Source organism: Crinia signifera, chromosome 12, assembly GCF_055691185.1.
Source record: "Crinia signifera chromosome 12, ASM5569118v1, whole genome shotgun sequence".
NCBI lineage: Eukaryota > Metazoa > Chordata > Amphibia > Anura > Myobatrachidae > Crinia > Crinia signifera.
The window spans coordinates 53,583,453-53,605,593 of record NC_139228.1 but is presented as its reverse complement, the minus strand read 5'-3'; the positions used below and the strand labels follow the sequence as shown (position 1 = coordinate 53,605,593).

Genomic DNA, 22,141 nt, shown 5'->3' with positions numbered 1-22,141 from the left:
CTGGAGGAGTACTTACGAGGTCACAATGGGTCTGGCAGCCCCATAAAATTCACGTACATGATACACCCGAGCCGTGTTCACTTTTTGGATGTAGAGGTAACCCTGAGTGAGGGTAGAATCTCATCCAACCTGTTTACAAAGCCAATGGACCGGAACACAATTTTGCACGCCAACAGTTTTCACCCGAAGTCATCCAGTTTTTGAGGGCCAAGAGGGTATGCAGTTCAGACATGGATGCAGAGCATCAAATGGCTGCAAAATTTGTGAACCGGGGTTATGACTTTAAGTCACTGGAGTTGGCTAAAACTAAAGCTAAAATCCTCAGTAAATTGCCTACTGTGGGTCAACCACTTTAATGACCAAAGTGATAAAATCAACAGAGTCTCAAAGCGATGGTGGCCCCTTGTGACTGCTGACCCCAAAATAGGATTAGGCGAGAGTAAATTAATGCATTATCAGCGGGGTCGAAATATTTTCGACTGGGTGGTCCGGACGGACATAACAGGGCTAACCAGCAGCCAAACCCATACAGAGAATTTTCTCTCAAAAAAGATGGGCTGTTTCAAATGCTTGAATTGCATAACATGCAGATCCATGGTGGCATCCTCATTTTTTAACCATCCTTCCTCTGGCAAAAAGTATTATATCCGCTACAGGTTAACTTGTACCACCAGGTTCGTTATTTATCTCCTGACATGTCCGTGTGGACGTAGTTATGTCGGGAAGACAGACCGCACTTTGCGGGAAAGGATGGCCACCCACCGTCATTCTATTAAAACTGCATTGGAGAGTGGAGCCAGTGACCAGCCTGTGGCGAGGCATTTTCTGCAGGCTGGCCACAATGTGTCTTCACTCCGTTATATCCTGATTGACCATGTGCCACCCTCGATTAGAAGGGGTGACAGATCATTGAAATTGTTGCAGCGCGAAACCAGCTGGATATACCGCTTGGGGACTCTGGCCCCTCGGGGCCTTAATGAGCAGCTGGGTTTACGCTGCTTTTTGTAACATATGGTTAACATATTGTATTTACCATATTGTCCTTAACTTTATTGCATGACTTACGGCTAAATCTGATTTGAGTATCTTGTGACTGGCATTATTTAGAAAGTTTATTCAAAAGTTTATTTAATGCTGTTTCCATAATTGATTGGTATGCTACTTAGTAGTTATCATGTTTGCATTTGTTTTTAAATTGTATTTTTACAATATGTTCACGTGTGGTGTATTAAACTTTATTATGTTTACATGTTCAGATCTCCTTGGTGACGGACGCCGCTACGTGCGTGCGCCGGGTCCACGTCTGTGCGCAGTGACGTAGTACGACGCACACTGATGACGGAGGCGGGCACCCCGGAGCCGGGAGACGTACGCTGATGTCCTGTAAGTATAAATGTGGTGATTACATGTTATGTGGTTTGTGACCTGATGAAGAGGTAGTTATTAAAACCTCGAAACGTTGTCCTTACCTGCTTTGCAAGACGTCTTATTTGGAGTGCCACCGCGTGGAGTATATATATATATATATATATATATATATATTTGTCTACACCATTGGAACCAGATCGTGTACTGCTATCGATAATATGTGGATAACAGGTTTTTTTTCTCTCAAATGTGTTGGGACATGGAGTTTTGCTCCACCCTCTCAACACTCACTAAGTCCCACCCCTACACTTTCATTTGCCCATAACTCATTTAACACTAAAGCATGGGTGACCAATGGTGGGTGCAAATATCGATGGATATCTTACAGATGTTTCAGATTTGACAATTTTAAAGAATATCAAATAGTTTACTTATTGCCAGTAATAGTTTCACATACTGTCCTACTCTACTTTGCTCTGCGTCTCTGCTGCTCCGCGCCTCTGCTGCCCTGTGTGCCATAACTGCAGCTCTGTGTGTGGACTTCTTGTCTCTGGCCTTAAAAGTTAGTAGGCAATAAAGTGCAGGAAGTTATGAAGGTCCTTGTGCGTGACGCAGCGGCAGACGCCGTACATCACTTTCTTTTATGTCACTTGGCTGCAAACACCTCTGAAACTATCACTAACGATGTCTGCCATGGTCTTAATAAGCTGCAAGTTCATTTTTATTAATGGTGACCTTTGCAGTGAGCAATTAATTAGAGCCAGGCAGGACCCATAACACATCCACTCAGAGGATCATCCGGCCATTAATTAGTATTCACAGCACCCAGAAATGGTGTCTGTTCACAAAGAGTTTGTGTTATCCCTCTGTTTTCCCGGGTACGCTGCTGTATACAATACACAAGTTGTGGCAATATATATAGTGATGCAGTAAAATCTACATGCTACATTGTATCATTGCACAGAGCATAATCAGTTATGACAAATCCACAATATAACACCATAGTGGAGAGTGGCCGGACTCCAGTGGTGGATCTTGTGTGTAATGAGTCCATGTGCAAAAGGCATAGAGGCAGAGGGTGACAGGGAAAGGCAGAGGGTGAGAGGGAGATGCAGAGGGATGCAGACTGTGACGGGGAGAGGCGGAGGGTGACAGGGGGAGGCAGACTGTGAAAGGGAAAGGCAGAGGATGATGGGGAGAGGCCGGGGGAGGCAGAGGGTGGCAGGGGGAGGCAGAGTGTGACAGGGAGAGGCAGAGGGTGACAGGGAGAGGCAGGGGGAGGCAGAGTGTGACAGGGAAAACAGTGGGTGACAGGAAGAGGGAAGCAGTGTGCCCCTTAGTCCCCAGGGTCCCTGGTGCACTGCACCTGTTGTACCAATGGTAGTTCTGCTTCTGCCTGACACTCGGCAATAATGCTTAGTACAATAGGTAATAATTAGCAGATGCCCAATATATTTGTGACAGGTTCAGGGGAAATATAAGGGAGGGGACCTAGATTGCACATGCTAACTACATTTAATGAGAGGTGCCAGGGCTGCCATCAGAAATTGACATAAAAGGGAGAACCTTCCCCCTTCTACCTCCCCCCTTCTTGAACCCCCGGCATGCCTGGTGGGACCTTGGTGTCCACAGCACTCACCACACTACCGGCACTGACCGGTCTACCTCTTTGTCCAAGCTAGCCAGGATGTGGGCCAGGTGTACCGTATGGTTTGCGGCTAGATCTACTTCTGTTTCTTGACTTTTCCCATCATGCACTGGGTCAATGTATAGCAGGAGGGGGGAATATATATCTGTGCCGAAAGCAGCAATCCACGGTGCCCGAAGCGTGGCGAGTGAAGCGAGGGCTGCAAGGGTACAATCCAGCTGAAATAAAAGAAAATAACCTACACCTACTGTATGTAAATGACAGATACAATAAAAAACACTGTGAGGGCATTTAACAACTTCCGCACTCACCTAACATTACATCCTGGTCACAATACAGTAGTGGATCTAGACACAACTATATTGTACTGTATGCGAGCAGTGTTGCCCTATCCTCACTTCCCCATTCTTGCCCTGGTGCAGGTAGAGGTGGGCAGGGGACGCTAGCGACAGATCCATGCAATGGCGGTGGTTACTAGCTCCCTCCTTTCTGTATATGCAATCGGTACACTGTAAGGCCAGAAGTGACCCACCCTCATAATGAAGATGTAAACATTACAGGTGGGGAGATGTATCGAGCCTTATAGAAAAAGGGGAGAACTTGCCCAAAGCAACCTATCAGCTTCTGTAATTTTATGGACAGCTAGATGATTGACAGGTGGAAGCTCTCCAAGGCTCGATACATTGTAGAGATCCCAAACTTGCCACATTTATTACATACTTTGCATTCATTGTTCTCAGAGCCCAGTGCGTAAATTCTTGTATATCTCCCATCCTGTCAACAAGTGGCCATGACTTGTCTTCTTTTACCAACTCTCAAGTTAATTAAAAAGATGAAAATTATTTATATCTGGTACATTAAACAAGGTCATCACCAGGAAATGAAATCCTTTATAACAGCCAAAATCTGAGCTAATTTGGAAGCTGTACAACATATAATTTTTAATTCCTTTAGTGAGTCTATTAATCTATTGAGCATACCTTGAACTTAAGAGCGGATATTAAATGTTACACTAAAAAGTACATTTCTCAGAAGCTTTGTCTTCAATTACACGTGACAATGTGAAACTACGCATTTCATTGTGCAAGAAGGAAAGTGATCGAAGAGGCAGCAATTAATAGTGATCTGTCCATCCTACCTGGCCGTGCAACACAACTTTACATGTCACTTACCTAGAGTTGCTGGATTATTGACAGCCGTACTCACTGTTACATGCACACTGTTGATGGAGCAGAGTGATGTGCTGCAAATGGGTATGTGTACAGGGATGCTGAATCAGTTTTATAGCTCTCATAGGTGCTAAAACTTCTGTCTTTTCCACCATCTCACTAAATACAGTAGAAACAGGTTGGCCTCCTGCACATGCTCAGTAAAAATCTGTGTCCATGTTAGGTTAGGGCATGAAGCCTATTTGCAGGACAGGAAGACTGGAGTTTGTGCATAGCATACAGCTACATAGTTGTTAAGGCTGAATAAAGACTTGCGTCCATCAAGTTCAACCTTGGTTTTAGCGAGTATGATCTATTACAGGGGTGTCCAAACTTTTTGCAAAGGGGGCCAGATTTGGTGAGGTGAAAATGTGTGGTGGCCGACAAATCAGCATGAACCATGAATCACATCAGAAGACTAAACAAATAACTTGTCTTGCCTGCTCTAGTGTGAAGGGTGATACTGAGATCTTGACTGTATGTCCCCCACTCTGCCCCCATTCAATCTATTTCCCCCAGACTGCTCCCCCCTTCTCTATATGTCCCCCACTCTGCCCCCATTCAATCTATTTCCCCCAGCCTGCTACCCCCTTCTCTGCATTTCCCCCACTCTGCCCCCTTTGGTGTCTATTTACCTCAGCCTGCTCCCTGCATGTCCCCCATTCTGTCCTCATTTAATCTATTTCCCCCAGCCTGCTCCCCCCTTCTCTGCATGTCCCCCACTCTGCCCCCTTTGGTGTCTATTTACCTCAGCCTGCTCCCTGCATGTCCCCCATTCTGTCCTCATTCAATCTATTTCCCCCAGCCTGCTCCCCCCTTCTCTGCATGTCCCTCACTCTGCCCCATTCAGTATATTTACCCAGCCTGCTCCCTGCATGAACCCCACTATGCCCCCATTCAGTGTATTTCCCGCCGCCTGCTCCCCCTTCTCTGTATGTCCCCCACTCTGCCCCATTCAATCTATTTCCCCCAGCCTGCTCCCTGCTTCTCTGTATGTCCCCCACTCTGCCCCCATTCAGTGTATTTCCCCCAGCCTGCTCCCTGCTTCTCTGTATGTCCCCCACTCTGCCCCCATTCAGTGTATTTCCCCCAGCCTGCTCCTTCACAGTATATTCCCCCTGACTGACCCTCCTTCTCTGTATGGCCCCTTCTGTAAGCCACAGGATGGAGAGGCCAAGCAGGCGCCACAAGGAGAGGATACAGATGCCTGTGCTCCCGCCATCGCCCTCCTCTGCTGAGTCTGCTCTGCATGCTGCTCCTTCCTCCCGGGATACTGTGATCGTGAGCCTCTCACCGCTGCACACAAGGCTATGCGCGCTCGCTGTAGGCCACGCCTCTACAGTCCCGCGCTGTGCGTCCTGCTTATAATGCTCAGCCTGCTTCCGGCTGGAGGCTGCGGGCCACTTAAAGTGACATCACGGGCCGCAATTGGCCCCCGGGCCGGACTTTGGACATGCCTGATCTATTAGCTTCATCCCTTGTTATACGTAGTGTATTCTAATATCTTTACAGACAGATTACGATTATTAAAATTTGGGAAAGAAAAGAATGTCTTTTGTTGGTGCACCAAAGATCAAAGATAGAATAAGATTTAACTTTTATTAGAATTATTAAAAGATTGCGAAATAAAAAACACAAACATACATGTAGACACAGACACTAGTGAGTAAAAAAAGGATAAGAATCCTTATTCAGTTAGACTACCGATTAATCATTTATTTTATTGGTTAATCAACGTGTTAATACAGATCCCCCAGTGTGTATCCAGCAGTGTTTTATGGGAAAACCCCTTGGTATTGCTTGGGATCCCACACTATAAGATTTGTTTATGTGGAATGCGAATAACCTGTTAGGTATCTCCCACTTGATATCTCTACCATGAGAGGGGGATTGATATCTTATTATGGTAACAGGTCAGAGACTTAAATCCAGTATCATATACATAGTGTTGAGACCTTTGGTGCTGAGTGCGGATAGTACTCTCCGTCACCCGCCCAAGGTCCAGTGGTTGCCGTAATGGATTTATAAGCTGTATTAGCAATATAACCAGGCAGCGTCAGGGAATTATATCTGTGCGGTTTCTGGTAAATATGCCCGTACAGGGCTTCTAAGACACAAGCTGCTTGTGTGCGGTGAGCTGTCAGGATGACCGCCGCACCTTCCGGCAAAAGGGTTCCGTGTACAGCGGAGACCCGCTAACTTATCACACACAAATCAAGGATATATTTGTAGCTAGGCAGTGTCATGGAATTGTATCAGTGTGCCTTCTGGTAAGTGTGCCCGTGCAGGGCTTCTATGACACACGCTGCCTATGTGCGGTGAGCTGTCAGGCTGACCGCCGCACCTTCCGGCAGAGGGTTCCGTGTACAGCGGAGACCCGTTAACTCGCAACACACAATTCAAAAATACATTGTAAGTGGTGAAGGGGTATCGGGAGTCAAAACTGGTGTGCAGTCAATTAGCTTCATCCCTTGTTATACGTAGTGTATTCTATTATCTTTACAGACAGATTACGATTATTTTTTGTACCCCTGGATGTTTTTAACCGATAGATGTTTGTCCAACCTTATTTTAAAAGTATTTATTGTGTCTGCCGACACCACCTCTCCAGGAAGAGAGTTCCATAGTTTGGCTGCCCTGACTGTAAAACAATTTTTCTTCTGAGGGAACAAAATCTTCTTTCCTCTAATCTAAATTCATTTCCACGTGTCCTAGAGTCCTTCCTTACAGTAAAAGGGGCATCTGACAGTTCCTTATATTGGCCCCTGATATATTTGTACATGTTAAGCATGTCCCCCCTTAAACGTCTCTTCTCTAGCATAAACAGTCCAAAATTGCTCAATCTGTCCTCATAGCTCAAATTCTCCATTCCCTTTATTAGCTTTGTTGCTCTTCTTTGGATCTTCCTAATTTTTTGATGTAACCAACTCCCCGATGAAAGTGCCGGTGCTGATTACAAAATGCGATGGACCCCACAAATTTGTTTTAAAGTGTACTGTATTCCTTTTTTTCTCTATTTGTAACAAACAGAAGTAGGCAGACAATGGCCACCTAAGTTATTACTGACATTACAGTCCCTGAGAAGTTGGCTGGTCTGATGGAAAAGCTGGTTAGATGAAAGCAGGGCTGTTTTTACCATTAGGCAGCTCCAGACATCCTTCTAGGGCAGTGATAGCTAACCTTGACTCTCCAGCTGTTGTTGAACTACACATCCCAGCATGCCCTGCATCAGTTTTAGCATGGCCAAATAGTAAAACTGTAGTGCGGAATTCTGGGATGTGTAGTTCAATACAGCTGGAGTATCAAGGTAAGTCATCACTGGCCATGGGGCACCTGCAAGTCTGACTGTCACAAACTGAAGGATGACTGAGAGATGGTTCCTTGATGATCTTAATGAAAGGACAGGTGTTGAATTAAGACATCACCTCCACACGTTCACCTAAAGTTCTGGGAAGTGGGTATTGGTGTGCGGGAACAGTCAGCTGACATTTTGTTTAGGGTTCCGAAATACCTTGCACCATCCTAAGGCAGGGATGGGGAACCTTTGGCCCTCCAGATGTTGTTGAACTACACATCCCAGCATGCCCTGCTACATTTTTGCTATTTGGACATGCAAAGCATGCTGGGATGTGTAGTTCAACAACAACAACTGGTGGGCCAAAGGTTCCCCATCCCTGGTGTAAGGAGTCAGCAATACTCGCGAGGACACCTACTAGTAGAACATTGCTGATAACATTTCACGAAATCCAGTTTTCATTTCTGAAATCTAAATTAGTGATTTCTAACTTCTTAATACAATTAATAAAATGATGTTTGCTTTCAGACCTATACAGCATAAACACAATGCAACCTTTATCTGACACGAATAAAGATGCCAGACATCTGCAATTCATTAGTAAAATCATTTCACCTAAAGTATCACCATAATTAATATATTGTCCTGAGAGTTGAGAACCCGGAACCGTAAACTTATATATGAGAGAATTATTATTATGCGCTGGGGAGCCCCAATGACATATTAACTTATATTGATAAATGTAAGTGTATTATTGCGCGCTGATTCTCCAAAGATTGAATTTCTGTGATTATAGTTTATTTTATTATTTTACATTTATATAAATGTTATAAGAAACGTGTTCGCTGGCTAATGTTGATTACATTTCATTTTTAATATGGGTGCTTTTATTATTTCACATTGACGGGAAAATGATTTTAATAAATTTATAGACGTCTACATACAATACGGATAAATGTTATCATTTATCAATTGTGATGGTTCTTAAAGAGCTAGACAATTCTGTATTTAACATTAATTGATAACAAAAGCTGAGTGTTACTGAGCTTAATGATACAAAATATCTGCCTACTCTACTGGGGGCTGCGGGAAGCTCCCGTTTTTTTAGGCAGTCCCCCACAGCCCTTGAAAAATAGGCTGCTCTCCCACATCCTGCCCATTTCCTAGCAAAATGTGCAGCATCCCTTTGCTATGCATTGGGCACGGTGCCTCGCTGCGCTTGGCAAGCTATTATGGTAAAGTAGGAACAAGTCCTTTTTTTTTTTAAAAGCCTCATGCTGACCTTTGCCATGTTGACCTTTTGACCATGTTGACCCTTTTCATGTGTCAACATTTTGAATGCCGACCAATAGTGGTCATCCTTTTGACTTTAGACCTAGACACTGTAGACCTAATGATGACATCCCTGACCAGGGGCTTGGCATGACTCTCATGTCAGATTTGGAATATAAAATATATGAGGTTTAGCAGTCCTGCGATTGGCCGGGTATTTAGACCTGTGATTTGCAGCGACTGTCTGCTGTCTACGAGGCATCAAACACACAGAGCAATGGGGCTGATAATCAGCTCTCCCCAAACCCTTCACTGAGACCATTTCATTTCACCTAATCAGATCTGGCCTTTCATTTTACAAGAAGTCATTATTTAGAGGACATTGTTTGGCTCCAGTGTTATCTGGTATGTGAATCTGATAGACTGTCATGTCTCCATTGTAGCCTGTCTCCTCTGCAATATTATGAAGACCCTTCACGGAAAAACAACTCACATCATCATGAAGTGATATTTCTCTGTGCGTTCTTCTCATGTTATAATGTTATGTGTGTGTTATGTTTACACTGATAGTAAGGATAGACTACAAAACACATTACACCGATGCAGAAAAATGGCTTCCGTTTTCAAATAACAATAATGCTATCAAGAAGAAATAAGGAAGCAATTTTCCTGTGTACTCTGCTTGTTCCAACTGCACTGACCTCCTGCAGGAAAATGGTAGCCAAGTGTCCATAGCTAAGGTGACTGTTTGTCTACCAACCAGAATTTAGTAGATGTGTAGACACCTCTGGTGGGAAAGTGGGAAGAGAAGAGTGATTGGTGCACCCATAGTGGGAAGACATGAATGGATACCACACATGGTTTAAAGTGATGAGTGCATGTGGCACTCATGGAGGGAAGAAATTAGTGGATTTTGGTACTTATGGCGGGAAGAGATGAATGGATTGTGAAACTCATGGCAGGAAGAGATGAGTGGATGGTGGCACTCATGGTGGGAAGAAATTAGTGGATTTTGGTACTTATGGCGGGAAGAGATGAATGGATTGTGAAACTCATGGCAGGAAGAGATGAGTGGATGGTGGCACTCATGGTGGGAAGAGATGAGTGGATTGTAGCACTTATGGTGGGAAGAGATTAGTAGATGGTGGCACTCGTGGGAAGAGATGAGTGGATGGTGGCACTTATGGCAGGAAAAGATGAGTGGATGGTGGCACTTATGGTGCGAAGAGATGAGTGGATGGGAAGAGATGAGTGGATGATGGCACTTATGGTGGGAAGAGATGAGTGGATTGTGGCACTGATGGTGGAAGAGATGATTAGATGGTGGGAAGAAATGAGTTGATGGTGGCACTCATTGCGGGAAGAAATGAGTAGATGGTGGCACTCATGGCGGGAACAGATGAGTAGATGGTGGAAACTGATAGAACGTAAAAGAGTAAAAAATGATTTTCTCTTATTCCAAGTCACAGAAATCCGCCTCACATCATATAATGGCTTTGATGACTGTGGGCCTAATTCAGACCTGATTGCAGGACAAATGTGTTCTCAAAATGGGCAAAACCATGCAGGTGGGGCACATGTAACATGCGCAGAGTTAGATTTCGGTGAGTTATTTTGTTTCTGTGCAGGGTAAATACTGACTGCTTTATTCTTACACTGCAATTTCGATTTCAGTTTGAACACACCCCACCCAAATCTAACTCTCTCTGCACCTGTAACATATGCCCCACCTGCATGTTTTTGCATATTTTGAGAACAAATTTGCCCTGCGATCATGTCTGAATTAGGCCCCTGTATCCGTTACATGTAGCAAGTCGGTTACTTCTATGTATTGTATGTAACGTTCTATAATGACTGCATATTACAGTATATTGCCTTTTGCTTCCCCTTTAAAATACAGAACAGTGTTTCAAAGATCATTTTCATGAAAGCAATTTCCTTCACTTCTTTTAATTTTATAATTATCATTTTAATTTTATTGTGAATCTCTGCGCAGTTCTGGGGATGAGCAACCTTCAGCTACAGCTCCTGTCAAATGTGTCTAAATTAATGAATACCTGGCAGTGATTCTGAACAGACAGTGATAGTAATTAATTAGAACATATTTCTTAGGGCCTTGAAGTCTAGTTTGGATGCAGTGAGTATTTGTTTTATCCACAGTTACAGTTATCCTCTCCTAATCCTAATAATCTCCTGATAAGTATTTTATACAGGTCCATAAATCTCTTCCCTAAACCTGAGTTCCCTTTGTTATGGGAAGGAAGAGACTCATTGGGACAGGATTTCAGACAAGGTCAAAAGACAAGGTCAGAAGAAGAACAGACAAGGTCAAAAGACGAACAAACAAGGTCAGAAGAAGAACAGAACAGGGAAGAAAACAGAAGAATGATGTGAATGCCCCAACAGCCATGAGAACTGTCCTCTTGCGACAATGGGCGAAACCTTACTGAGTACAGTTTTGGGCTCAAGTTTAAACTTTTCAAATCAGTTTTAATTTTGCAGAGACCTTGTTTTTTTTTACCCCAGTGAAGACTTAAATATTTTATCCAGGAACATTCCATAGATTTTCTCATGGAACTGAAAATGAGCTCCTCAAAAAGTTCTTCTTCCACTTTTCCTACAAAAGCTTTTTCGTTCCTTGGCCTTTCAACCATCAAGTAGTTTCCAAACGGGTGGTTTATTGTCCTTGAGCATGAACTTGAAGTTGGTGTGCCTGTCCTGCTACAAGTAGCACAAGATCAGTAGGTGGCTATGTCTATGCTTCCCTTCAGTCCCACAGTACTCACCACCAAGCAGCTTGACAGATTGCTATGGAAGGAGAAGAAAGCGGCAACTGGCAGCCAGTTGCTGAAATGATACTATGACACTCGCTGTACTTGTGGCCACTGGTGGCCAGAGACTTACAGGGACTTACTCACTCAGTGGAGGATGTAGTACGTTGGAAGCTGATGCTCTTGTTCAAGGTGACCCAGAGACTTGAGGCTCTCCAAGGTGGACTCTTTGTGATGTGTTAAAATATAAAACACGGTCTGGGGACTGTCTGGGACTTCTGGGAATGACCAGACAAGCTCCCATTGCCGCTGCATATAGGGCAGTTTAGAATTTGGACTAGAGCTCCATCAGCCCTCGCCTGCATGTGCAATACCCAACAATTTTCTGCTTCCATAAAGAATAACCATCACCAGGAAACATTAGCAAGAATCAGGAATCCTAGAAGATCTCTCGTCTTTGCTATAAGTGTCAGGCTACAGACAGGCTGTTGGAGGTCATGTACATAGTCCTTATACCCTGCTGGCAACAAGTCACAAATTAGTACCAATTTATGTAGAACTTCTGTTACCAGGAATTTACATATTTGCATTGGAGGGGAACAAGTTGCAACCTATTGATTACATAGATGAAGCCGAAACACTGGACGTATGCTGTTTTTTTTGGCATAAAAAGATTTTCTCTTTTTCAGCCAAAATGCATATAAGATCAGCTGGAACATGCAGAATATTATGTACAGTTTGGATTAGAAACATATGGAGTTTTTTTTCTGTATACAAAAAAATTCTGAGCTCATATATCTTGCTTTTAGATTTTCTGGAAAATATTAGAACAATAATGAGCATTTTGTGACCATGTATGTTGTGATATTGCGGATTCTTATTCTTGTCAAATATTTTATTTCAGCAAACTACTCAGGATAGCTATGACCCATACCCCATCTCTGATAGAAGGACTCTAGCCACCCTTATCATTTTTTTGGAAAGACTTGCAGGGCAATGTCCCCCCCTATCCAAAGCCGTCCCTAACCAATTTGATGTCCTAGGTAAGATTTGTCTGGTAGCCCCAAGGCGCCGCCGCATTTCCGCCAATGACCCATCACCCCACTCCTAGCGCAACACTCCTTACCCAGCAGCACAGAGTACAACAGCAACACCCAACATCCCTCACCCATAGTGATCCCCATCCACAGTGCCATAACCAGGCATTTTAGTGACCAATACCAACAAGTCCCCATTTTTTTTGAACAGGGACAGCATGTGAAAAAGTGTGAATCCCTAGAAAGGTACGTGATCTTGCCAGAAAGTGGCGTGCCCACATAATAGTACCAAAGTAAATGACATCACATAGTAGTGAAACCTTATTTACATTACATCACATGATAGTGTCCCTTATTCATATTACACCATACAGTACCGTTGGATTCAGTATTGAATCCCGGCGGTCGGGATCCCGGCGTTCAGAATCCCGACGCCGGAATCCCGACAGCCGAAATGCCGACAAGGGGGGGACGTGGATCGCCCCCCCTTGTGGGCTCGCTGCGCTCGCCACGCAGCGGGCCCGGTGCCTCGCTACGCTCGGCACACTAATTTATTCTCCCTCCAGGGGTGTCGTGGACACCCACGGAGGGAGAATGTGTCAGCATTTCGGCGGTCGGGATTCTGAACGCCGGGATCCCGACCGCCGGGATTGTAACTGCATCCCTACCCGTTTACCTTGTACATTACTCAGTGACAGGAGCCAGCTGCTGCAGTGTGACATTATCATTCAGCACTTGACTCCTGTCATAGCAGAGGAGCCTGCAGTGCAGTGTCGTCTCCGGGGGTCTCCCAGTAATAGTACTAATTGTTGGAAACAGCTGACGGTCTTAGTAGACACACACTAATCACATTAAGAAGTGTGTCTTGTAGACAATGTGTGCGGATCTGACGATGAGCAATGATAGGAAGGATGAGAATTCATTATCCGGATGACTGATCTACATTAACTAGATCTAAATTCAGAAGGTCAACACCAAAAGGTCAACAGGCACTGTCAACATGGTTATTAGGTTGACATTGTTTACAAAGACATGCAATTAGGTAAAAATGATAGAGCGTTCAAAAGATCAACATTTGAAATATAGATGCACATGGCGACTTGTTTTGTGGGGGGGGGATTTTTAGGGTGAAGCTAAAATGAGCAAGAAAACACATGTCTAATTTTTGTATCGCCACGCTCAATGTTGATCTTTTAAACATGTTGACATTTTTAAACTGGTGATCTAAAGGCATGTCTACATGGATACTGTCGACCAAATGACCCTGTTGACTTTCTGGTTTCGACCTGTCATGCCAGGGGGTTAATTTACCAAGATGAGTATTTCACATAGGATGTTGCAATGGGCAACCAATCAGAATCTCCTTATTTATTTAGCACCTTCTAGAAGACAATAGATAATATCTGATTGGTTGCCCATAGCAACATTCCATCTAAAATAGAATGTTAGTAAATTCCTACCCAAGGATTCAATGCCAGCTGAGACGATGGGCAGTAGAATCTCAGTAGGTCAAGTAGGAAGTGCTATAGTACCAGCAGGGGGCAGTGGCTATAGGATCTGTGCAGCAGCTTTATGGGCGCAATCGCGCTTGACCAGGTGCACGGCGTTATAAAAGTAAAATAAATGGAACCTACTCCACCTCCCCGCGCTTTTCGTCATCATATAAAACTCTCAGGGACGGCATATGCCACCTTAAAGGTCTGTCTATGGGCAGATTCCAGTGCATTATTATTCCAGTATACACAGACATAAAGCTGGCGGGTTGACAAATCGTTTCCCATCTTGAATTAATAAGGATGTAATCTGAGGCTGTGCTGCGCCTTTCATCACTTGTGTGAACATTATGAAAAACAAATGATTTCTAATTCTCTCAGCCTGTCTCATCCATTTCAGAATAATAAGCAAACTCGAGTCGAGCGCTCTCAAGGAGAGAGGAATTGCTGGCCGGGAGAGAAATGGGGAGAGTGCGTTTAGGCTTCTGGACTTCTACCAAGAACATCAGAATTCATTCCGGAGCAGTTCCTGTTAACAGTAGCACAGTTCATGCTCTGCTCGGCTTCACACCTTGGTGAGGGATACTCATGGCCCTGGAAACAATAATAAGGCTTTATGTATGGAGAAGGCAACAATTCACTTAGGGTCTCCTGAGATGATCATGGACCAACGTCTATGGCCACCCAGTCACTGCGGCTCACTATTAATAATCAAACATCTACTCAAACCATCAGGTCTGCGTACAACATTAAATTAGGCCCCATGAACGGACTGTAACTACTGAATTGTGACTCCTTCAGCCTTTGCTTTATGCTTTTTTAAAATTTTTATTTAATTAATGTATCATTTTATAAGATTCAAGTTTATGTGACACTCCGATGCTACTTACCACGGTGTCCAGTGGAATTGGTAAGTTCAGAGAATCCGGATCACTGTTATAGTTGACCTTTTTTTTTATTTTTTTCTTCCTTAGCAGAGAGGTGAGGGTAAACCCAACCCCAGACAATTTTTCTTCACAGATAGGTAACGTAAAGCTAATATCAGTGGGGAATGCATTCATTTATGCACAGTACTTTGTGAATTCAGTATTTTACACATAAACCAATTACTCCTTTATCCTGTCATAAACATCGTCCTCCTCTAACAAATCTAAAGTTAACACCATGCTGCACTGCAGAGGGGCAGATGTAACCTGTGCAGAGACTTGGGTAAGGGAGGGGCGTGTCCTAGCTCAGGGCTACATTGTAGTGTAGGAATAAAGCTGCCCAGCATTTGTGAGCTTCATGCAGAAGCAGCCAGTAACTGAGCACATGAGTAGCACCATGCTGCACTGCAGGAGAGCAGAAGTAACATGTGCAGAGAGTTAGGTATGGGGGGGTGTGTCCTAGCTCAGATCTACATTGCAGTGTGAGAATAAAGCTCCCCTGCATGTTTGGGCTACATGCAGAAGCAGCCAGTAACTGAGAACCTGGGTAACACCATGCTGCACTGCAGGGGGGCAGATGTAACATGGGCAGAGAGTTAGGTATGGGGGAGTGCCCTAGTTAAGATCTACATTGCAGTGTGATGATAACCCTGCTCAGCATCTGTGGGCTACATACAAAAGCAGCCAGTAACTGAGCACCTGGGTAACACCATGCTGCACTCCTGAGAGGCAGATATAAAGTGCAGAAAGTGAGGTGTGGGAGGGGCGTGTCCTAGCTCCGACTCCGAGCTACATTGCAGTGTGAGTATAAAGCTGCCCAGCATGTGTGGGCTACGCTACATGCAGAAGCTGCCGTATTTACACTGCATGCAAACATAATACAAGTATTTGCCCTCCTGGCATTGCAGCATGGTATGTTTATGTGCATTGTTACTTGATATTTATTGCAATTGTCCCAACCTGTCTCTATGTTGCTTATTGAACATTGCGCCTCTACAATTGTCCTTTGCTGTATTTCTCTTATTGAAGAGGGGGGGGGGGGGGGGGGGTAATTTCAACACAACTTTGCTCATCTGAACTGTATACAGCCCTCATGTATTTAGGTTTTGTAGATTTGGTGGCTGTATAAGGGGATTTCTATAAATAATTACCCTCCGGCAGTGAAGTATTATTGTGCCGGGTGCAGCCGCCTCCTGAATAATTAGATAATAAGTCATCTACCTCATATATAAGCAAGCAATGAATGCTGCAAACTGACATCATCTTACTGCCGGGCGCGCTACATGTCCAATCGCGAGCGCTGTAACACAATCTGTATTATTATATTACAGATACTGATAGATGAATACAATATGTCTCTCTGACCCCAGGTTATGAATGGTACAGCCTATCCCGGCCTCATGCCAGTCTCTGCCAGTGACAGTCCTATTACTCCTTTCCCATAACTCACATACTGCCGGCCCCTGGCTCCAGTCCCAGAGCCGGACTCCCCGTGTCCAGGTGCTTTAGGGAGTCACCAGCTAAAGGATCTTCAATCATTTCTGGGTAGGGTAAAGGTAACCAGATACATGATACATAGGAGTTGTGATTAATGATATACATCAGGTCATGTCCTTATATGTGGAACGCCCTGCTGCACATTAATTGGGTTCCTCTCCCTGGGCGATGGGAAGTTTGAAATGAAGTTGTCTCATGGTTCTGTCCGTAAAGAGCACAATGCGGCATACAGTATGTGAGCAGAGCTGCGATTGGCTGTGAGCAGGTACGGTGTGATGTGATGTCCCTGGGATACACCTGGCTGTGTATGTACAGTATGTGGAACATTATTTTCTGAAGCGGGAACTAGGGAGGAGTTATTCAAATTTGATCGCTGTTTTGCGAATTCTCAATCCTATCGATTATCGAATGGCTTCATAGAGCGGACGCACAAAGCCAAACAGCGACAAAAGACAGCGATGAATCTTATCGTAATCCCATCGCAGTTTGAGTGATAGGATGTCGCTGTTTGGGGGGCAGACGCCTGATATTATCTTGGAGTGTCATAAAAAACGCAGGCGTTCCCAGATGTTTTCAGGGAGGGTCTGTGACATCAGCACCACCCCGATCAGCCGGTCTCTGTCGCACAGCTGTTGAAGGGTCAGAGTTACACACACTTGCTCAGACTGGGCAAATCATTCCAGGGTGAGTGAGTTGCGAATGGATTTGCATCTGGCCGGCGATCAGCGATCCATTTGCAATTCATTCACAGATTTGCGCAGGGCGGGATTCAATCTCTCTGAGTGGCCGCTATCTGGTCACAATCCTCTGCAACTTTGCACAGCAGTGATAGGTGCAGTAGGCCCGAGGATCAGCACCATTAGGATCAGGGTAGTAGAAATCTACCGTCACCTTTTATTTAACCCCTTCATGGATGGCTTTACCCGCCGCAGTGCTACTAAAACGTCTGCACGCTTCCAAATGCTGCAGAAACTCTTGTCCGTCTGACCTGTCAATCATAGGTTTGTTCAGCGAATCCAAACCCCATCGCACTTCCTGCCGGCATTCTAGAGCTCCGCGCCGGCATTCTTCCCTAAAAGGCCGTACAATATTTAATATCTGTTCCAGCAAAATGACATCTTCGTGGAATGAAAATAACCATATCGCGGAATAATATCACATCGCCTGACACTCCACGCTCATATCTCCTGCCATTTCCTAGACAAAATACTCAGGAATGAGAGGAAATGTGGAGAAAATGATACGATCAGGTAAACAGGAAAAGTTTCAGCAATTTGTCTGAACGTATCGCAGTCAAGGTGATTCCAAGGATAACACAATGCGCTGCAAATCAGCCCTGCCACCCCTCATTATACAGACCGCGGGTCGCAGGGAAGACAGACCCATTACACCCCAGCCCCGGATAAGAAGAACGTGCTGTGTTCCTGCCAAGTGTCAATAAATGACACAGTAACATTTATTATAGAAGTTGATGTATAGCCCGGGCTTTCCGCTCCCATTGGCATCACGCAGGAGACATGAGATGGGTGAGATAAGAGCTGTGTAAGTGAAACGGCCACAGGAGGAGGATTACTCGGCCTGGACGAGATTACGCAGACGTTTCCCCGCTCTCCTTATCCGACAAGCATCGGGAACGGCAGAACAATTTAGGGAAAACATATGAAACAAACATGAGACTGCGCTGGACTGAGGCTCTGGTTTCATTTCCATTCCACTGGAATGTACAAAGTATATTTAACGGAACCTGGGATCCGGGCGGCTAATGAGGCCTCGTCTTCTTGTGCTTGGTCGTCTTTGAATTTCAGACACTTTCTATAATGACAATCAAGCTGGTGGTGCTGAGATGGGATCCGGATGATATACCTATGCAGTGGCGGATTATCCAAGGGGTGACAGGGGCGGTCGTCCTGGGGCCCCCACACATTCGGGGCCCCCATACCCGCCACCCCACGGCTGTAGGTGGGTGGTCGTGGAGCAGGCAGGGGGTCCATGTGGCGGATGTGACATCAGCGGCGGGGTCCATGCAGTAGAAGGGAAGTCAGCTGCGGGGTCCCTGTGGCAGATGGGAACTAGTAGCGTTATTAGTTCCCATCCGCCACAGGGATCCTGCCGCTGATTACCCATCTGCTGCAGGCACCTCACTGTGTCCCCAGTGCTGCACAGACCACGCTGCCCGGATCCCTGCATTGCCCAGGTAGGGGGGGGGGTGGGGGGGGGGGTGACGACATCTGTTTAATAGGCAGACCTTAGCACTGTACAAAATATTTGTCTAACTCCAATTTTGTGCACAGGTACAAATTCCCAATTTGTTCTATAACAAAAATCTACAAGATTATGTGGAAACAAAACACACAAAACTGCCTAAAAAAGCATAAGAGAAACTGGAGGCCAAAAGTTTTTCAGAGTGCTGCTGGGGGGGGGATTTGGGTTGGGATCCGCTCTGTGTTTCGGCCTTGTTATTTAGATTACATTAATGATGAAGCGATACACTTTGTAGCACTCCAGAGACCCTGAAAACATGGCCCTGTTACTTAGTGGTGATCACAACAAAGAGAGACTGAACACATTGCCCCTCTTAGGAGACGGAACTCTAGAAGAGTGGTCATGAAAGTGTTATGTTTACGCGGTGAAATGTGACTTGCCGGGATGGAAAGAGACATCGGGAAATGAGAACAAATAGTGTTAAATCCATTAGTGAGTGCACATGTTCTGTGCAAAATAATAGAAGGTTAACAACTATTAGGGAGCCTGTGTCAGGCCCGTAAATCTGATCCCCCAGCCCTCTCCCCAGCGCCGCTCTATCATACTTTACCAGATGCTGGACTTTGGCAAATGAACGCAGAGACTTTCTATAAATGTATTAAGCAGTTTATTCATTAGCAGACTTAGAGGAATTCCAGTTTTTTAATCATTTTACAAAGTACAATTTCCCGTGGTCTTAAATGACACCAGTTGACCTCATTTTGCACTAACATAATACATCTTGTAGACCTGAGTACGGGCTGCGCCAATCTGTATCGTCTCCCACAATGAAGATACCAAAACTCCATTATGTCAGTAGTCATTGGGTCCACAGTGTCTATTGAGTCAACCCTATGACCCAAACCCAGAAACAAATACCCCAACGCTGCAATCCGTCACGGGTAGCTAGATTTATAGCGTATAGAGATCCCACATCTACCATCTGCAGAGTCTCGCAGCCGTGTCTGGAGGTTGGCGGATATGGAGCCGCACTGCCGGTGAAGGTGAATTGATGTCGCGTTCACCCTAAGTGTAATGTAGGTGATAACGGGGAAATGCAGATAATGGTGGGTGGGCGGTTGATGCCCACTCACATCGGCTGATATTAGACATCACAAGTCCAACATTGGATAAGGAGCGATGAAGAGCTCCTGAAGATACAGGATGCTGTGGAGGTTTTGGATGGGTGGCAGCCATGCAAAAGAGCTTAAAGGCCTTTGGGTGAAGAGCTCAGAAGATGCAGTGGGAGGCGGCAGCCATGCACAAACGGTAACCGGTATCTGTCTGTCTTAGCCCCTAATATGTACTGTATATACTGTCTGAGCCCCTAATATGTATTTACTGTCTGAGACAATAATATGTATATACAATACTGTCTGAGCCCCTGATATGTATATACTGTCTGAGCCCATAATATGTATATACAGTACTGTCTGAGCCCCTAATATATATAGTATAGATATACAGTACTGTCTGAGCCCCTAATTTATATATACTGTCTGAGCCCCTAATATGTATATACAGTACTGTCTGAGCCCCTAATATGTATTTACTGTCTGAGCCCATAATATGTATGTCCTGTCTGAGCTCATAATATGTATATACAGTACTGTCTGAGTACCTAATATGTATATACTGTCAGAGCCCATAATATTTATATACAGTACTGTCTGAGCACCTAATAGGTATATACTGTCAGAGCCCATAATATTTATATACAGTACTGTCTGAGTACCTAATATGTATATACTGTCAGAGCCCATAATATTTATATACAGTACTGTCTGAGCCCCTAATACGTATTTACTGTCTGAGCCCATAATATGTATGTCCTGTCTGAGCTCATAATATATATATATATATATATATATATATATATACTCTTCTTGTCGGTGGCACTCTGGACTTCCAAGGAATAACGACAGACCACTTGGTTTCTGCAACGTTTCAACGCTTTATTGCGTTTTTATCAAGCCAAAGAATAGACATACAAGACAGGTATATATACCTATAACCCCACCCATAGTAATCAAATGGACCCTCCTCCTTCAGCTGGAACACAATCCCACATCAACAGGTGTCAGATCCACTAAAAACATTGGCCCTTATTCTGGTTGGTGCGGTCGAGCCGCATATGCGGCTCCGACCGCACCAGACGAATCCCCGCCCACCATACGGTTCGCCACGGCCGTCCGTACACGGACGGCTGGCGAACCGCACGAAAATGGTGGAGGCGTACGCCTCCACCATGCTGGGAGCTGCCCCCTGCATTCGATGGTCGACGACCATCGAAGGCAGGACCGCACGCCGCGGCAGCTCCCGCAAGCTGAGACCACACGGACAATCGTCCGTGTGGTAGCTTGTATGGGGGCTGAAAGCTGACATCCGGCGACGTCAGCTTTCCGCCCCCATGAGTGGCGTCATGCCCTCATTACCATGCGTACGCCCCGCGTTTGCATGGGAACGCCCATGAAACGCGGGGCGTACACATAGGGAAATGAGGGGATGAAGCCCCTCACGCCCCTATACGCCCCCTTTGCGGCGTCTAAATTTTTAACACGGAGAATTCCCCTGCACATGCGCAGAGTGACCTCTGCGCATGTGCAGAGAGAAAACATCGGCGGTACGGCCGCACGCGGGCCGTACCGAGCCGATTAGAATAAGGGCCCTTGTGCTGACTTAAGCATCATACAAATATATACAAAAATATAAAAAACATGAACAATATCAAAAATACATTTACAAAGACATAGCATAAGAAGACATGTATATATAATACCATCACAACAATGAAAAGTTAAATATTTACAAAAAAGCAAACGGATTGTGGTTTTCTAGCGCAGATTGTAGAACTGTGTACACACTGTGCAATCTTTTGGTCTAATCAATTTCTCATTTTTAATACTGTAATGAGACAAAGTGTACATGTTAATGACCATAAACAAACAAGTTGTAAAATACAGATTCAAAACTTTATATCAATTGCCTAACTCATGAGATGTCATTAAAGAAAGCATTGCAATCCAACCATTTCGTTCAAACCCCTTGGCGCTAAAGAATCTAATCTTATGATCCATTTAGATTCCAACTGCAGTAATCTCTTTGATCTGTCTCCTCCCCGTGTGAGCGGGGGGACATGATCTATAATTTTATAACGTAGTACAGACAGATTGTGCTTGGCCAGCGCAAAGTGTCTGGCAACCGGTTGTTCACTAGCGCCAGACACTAGCGCTGCTTTAATGGCCGATCGATGTTGTCCCATCCTCTCTTTAAACGTGCAATCCGTCTTGCCCACATAAATTAAAGAACACGGGCAAGAAATAGTGTACACTACAAAACTAGTACTACATGTGAGGAAAAAACGGATATTAAATTTCTGGCCAGA

The 22,141-nt window shown here is 44.8% G+C and overlaps 1 long non-coding RNA gene across 1 annotated transcript in view; it reads left to right on the top strand.

The window, feature by feature from the left end:
* The window catches only part of LOC146049763 (uncharacterized), a 49,929-nt gene extending 37,333 nt beyond the window's left edge, over nt 1–12,596 (top strand). The window contains exons 3-4 of the long non-coding RNA XR_014466198.1: nt 1,257–1,383; nt 12,467–12,596. This is a non-coding gene — a long non-coding RNA (uncharacterized LOC146049763). The remainder of the gene's footprint in view (nt 1–1,256; nt 1,384–12,466) is intronic.
* The last annotated feature ends 9,545 nt before the right edge of the window (nt 12,597–22,141 follow it).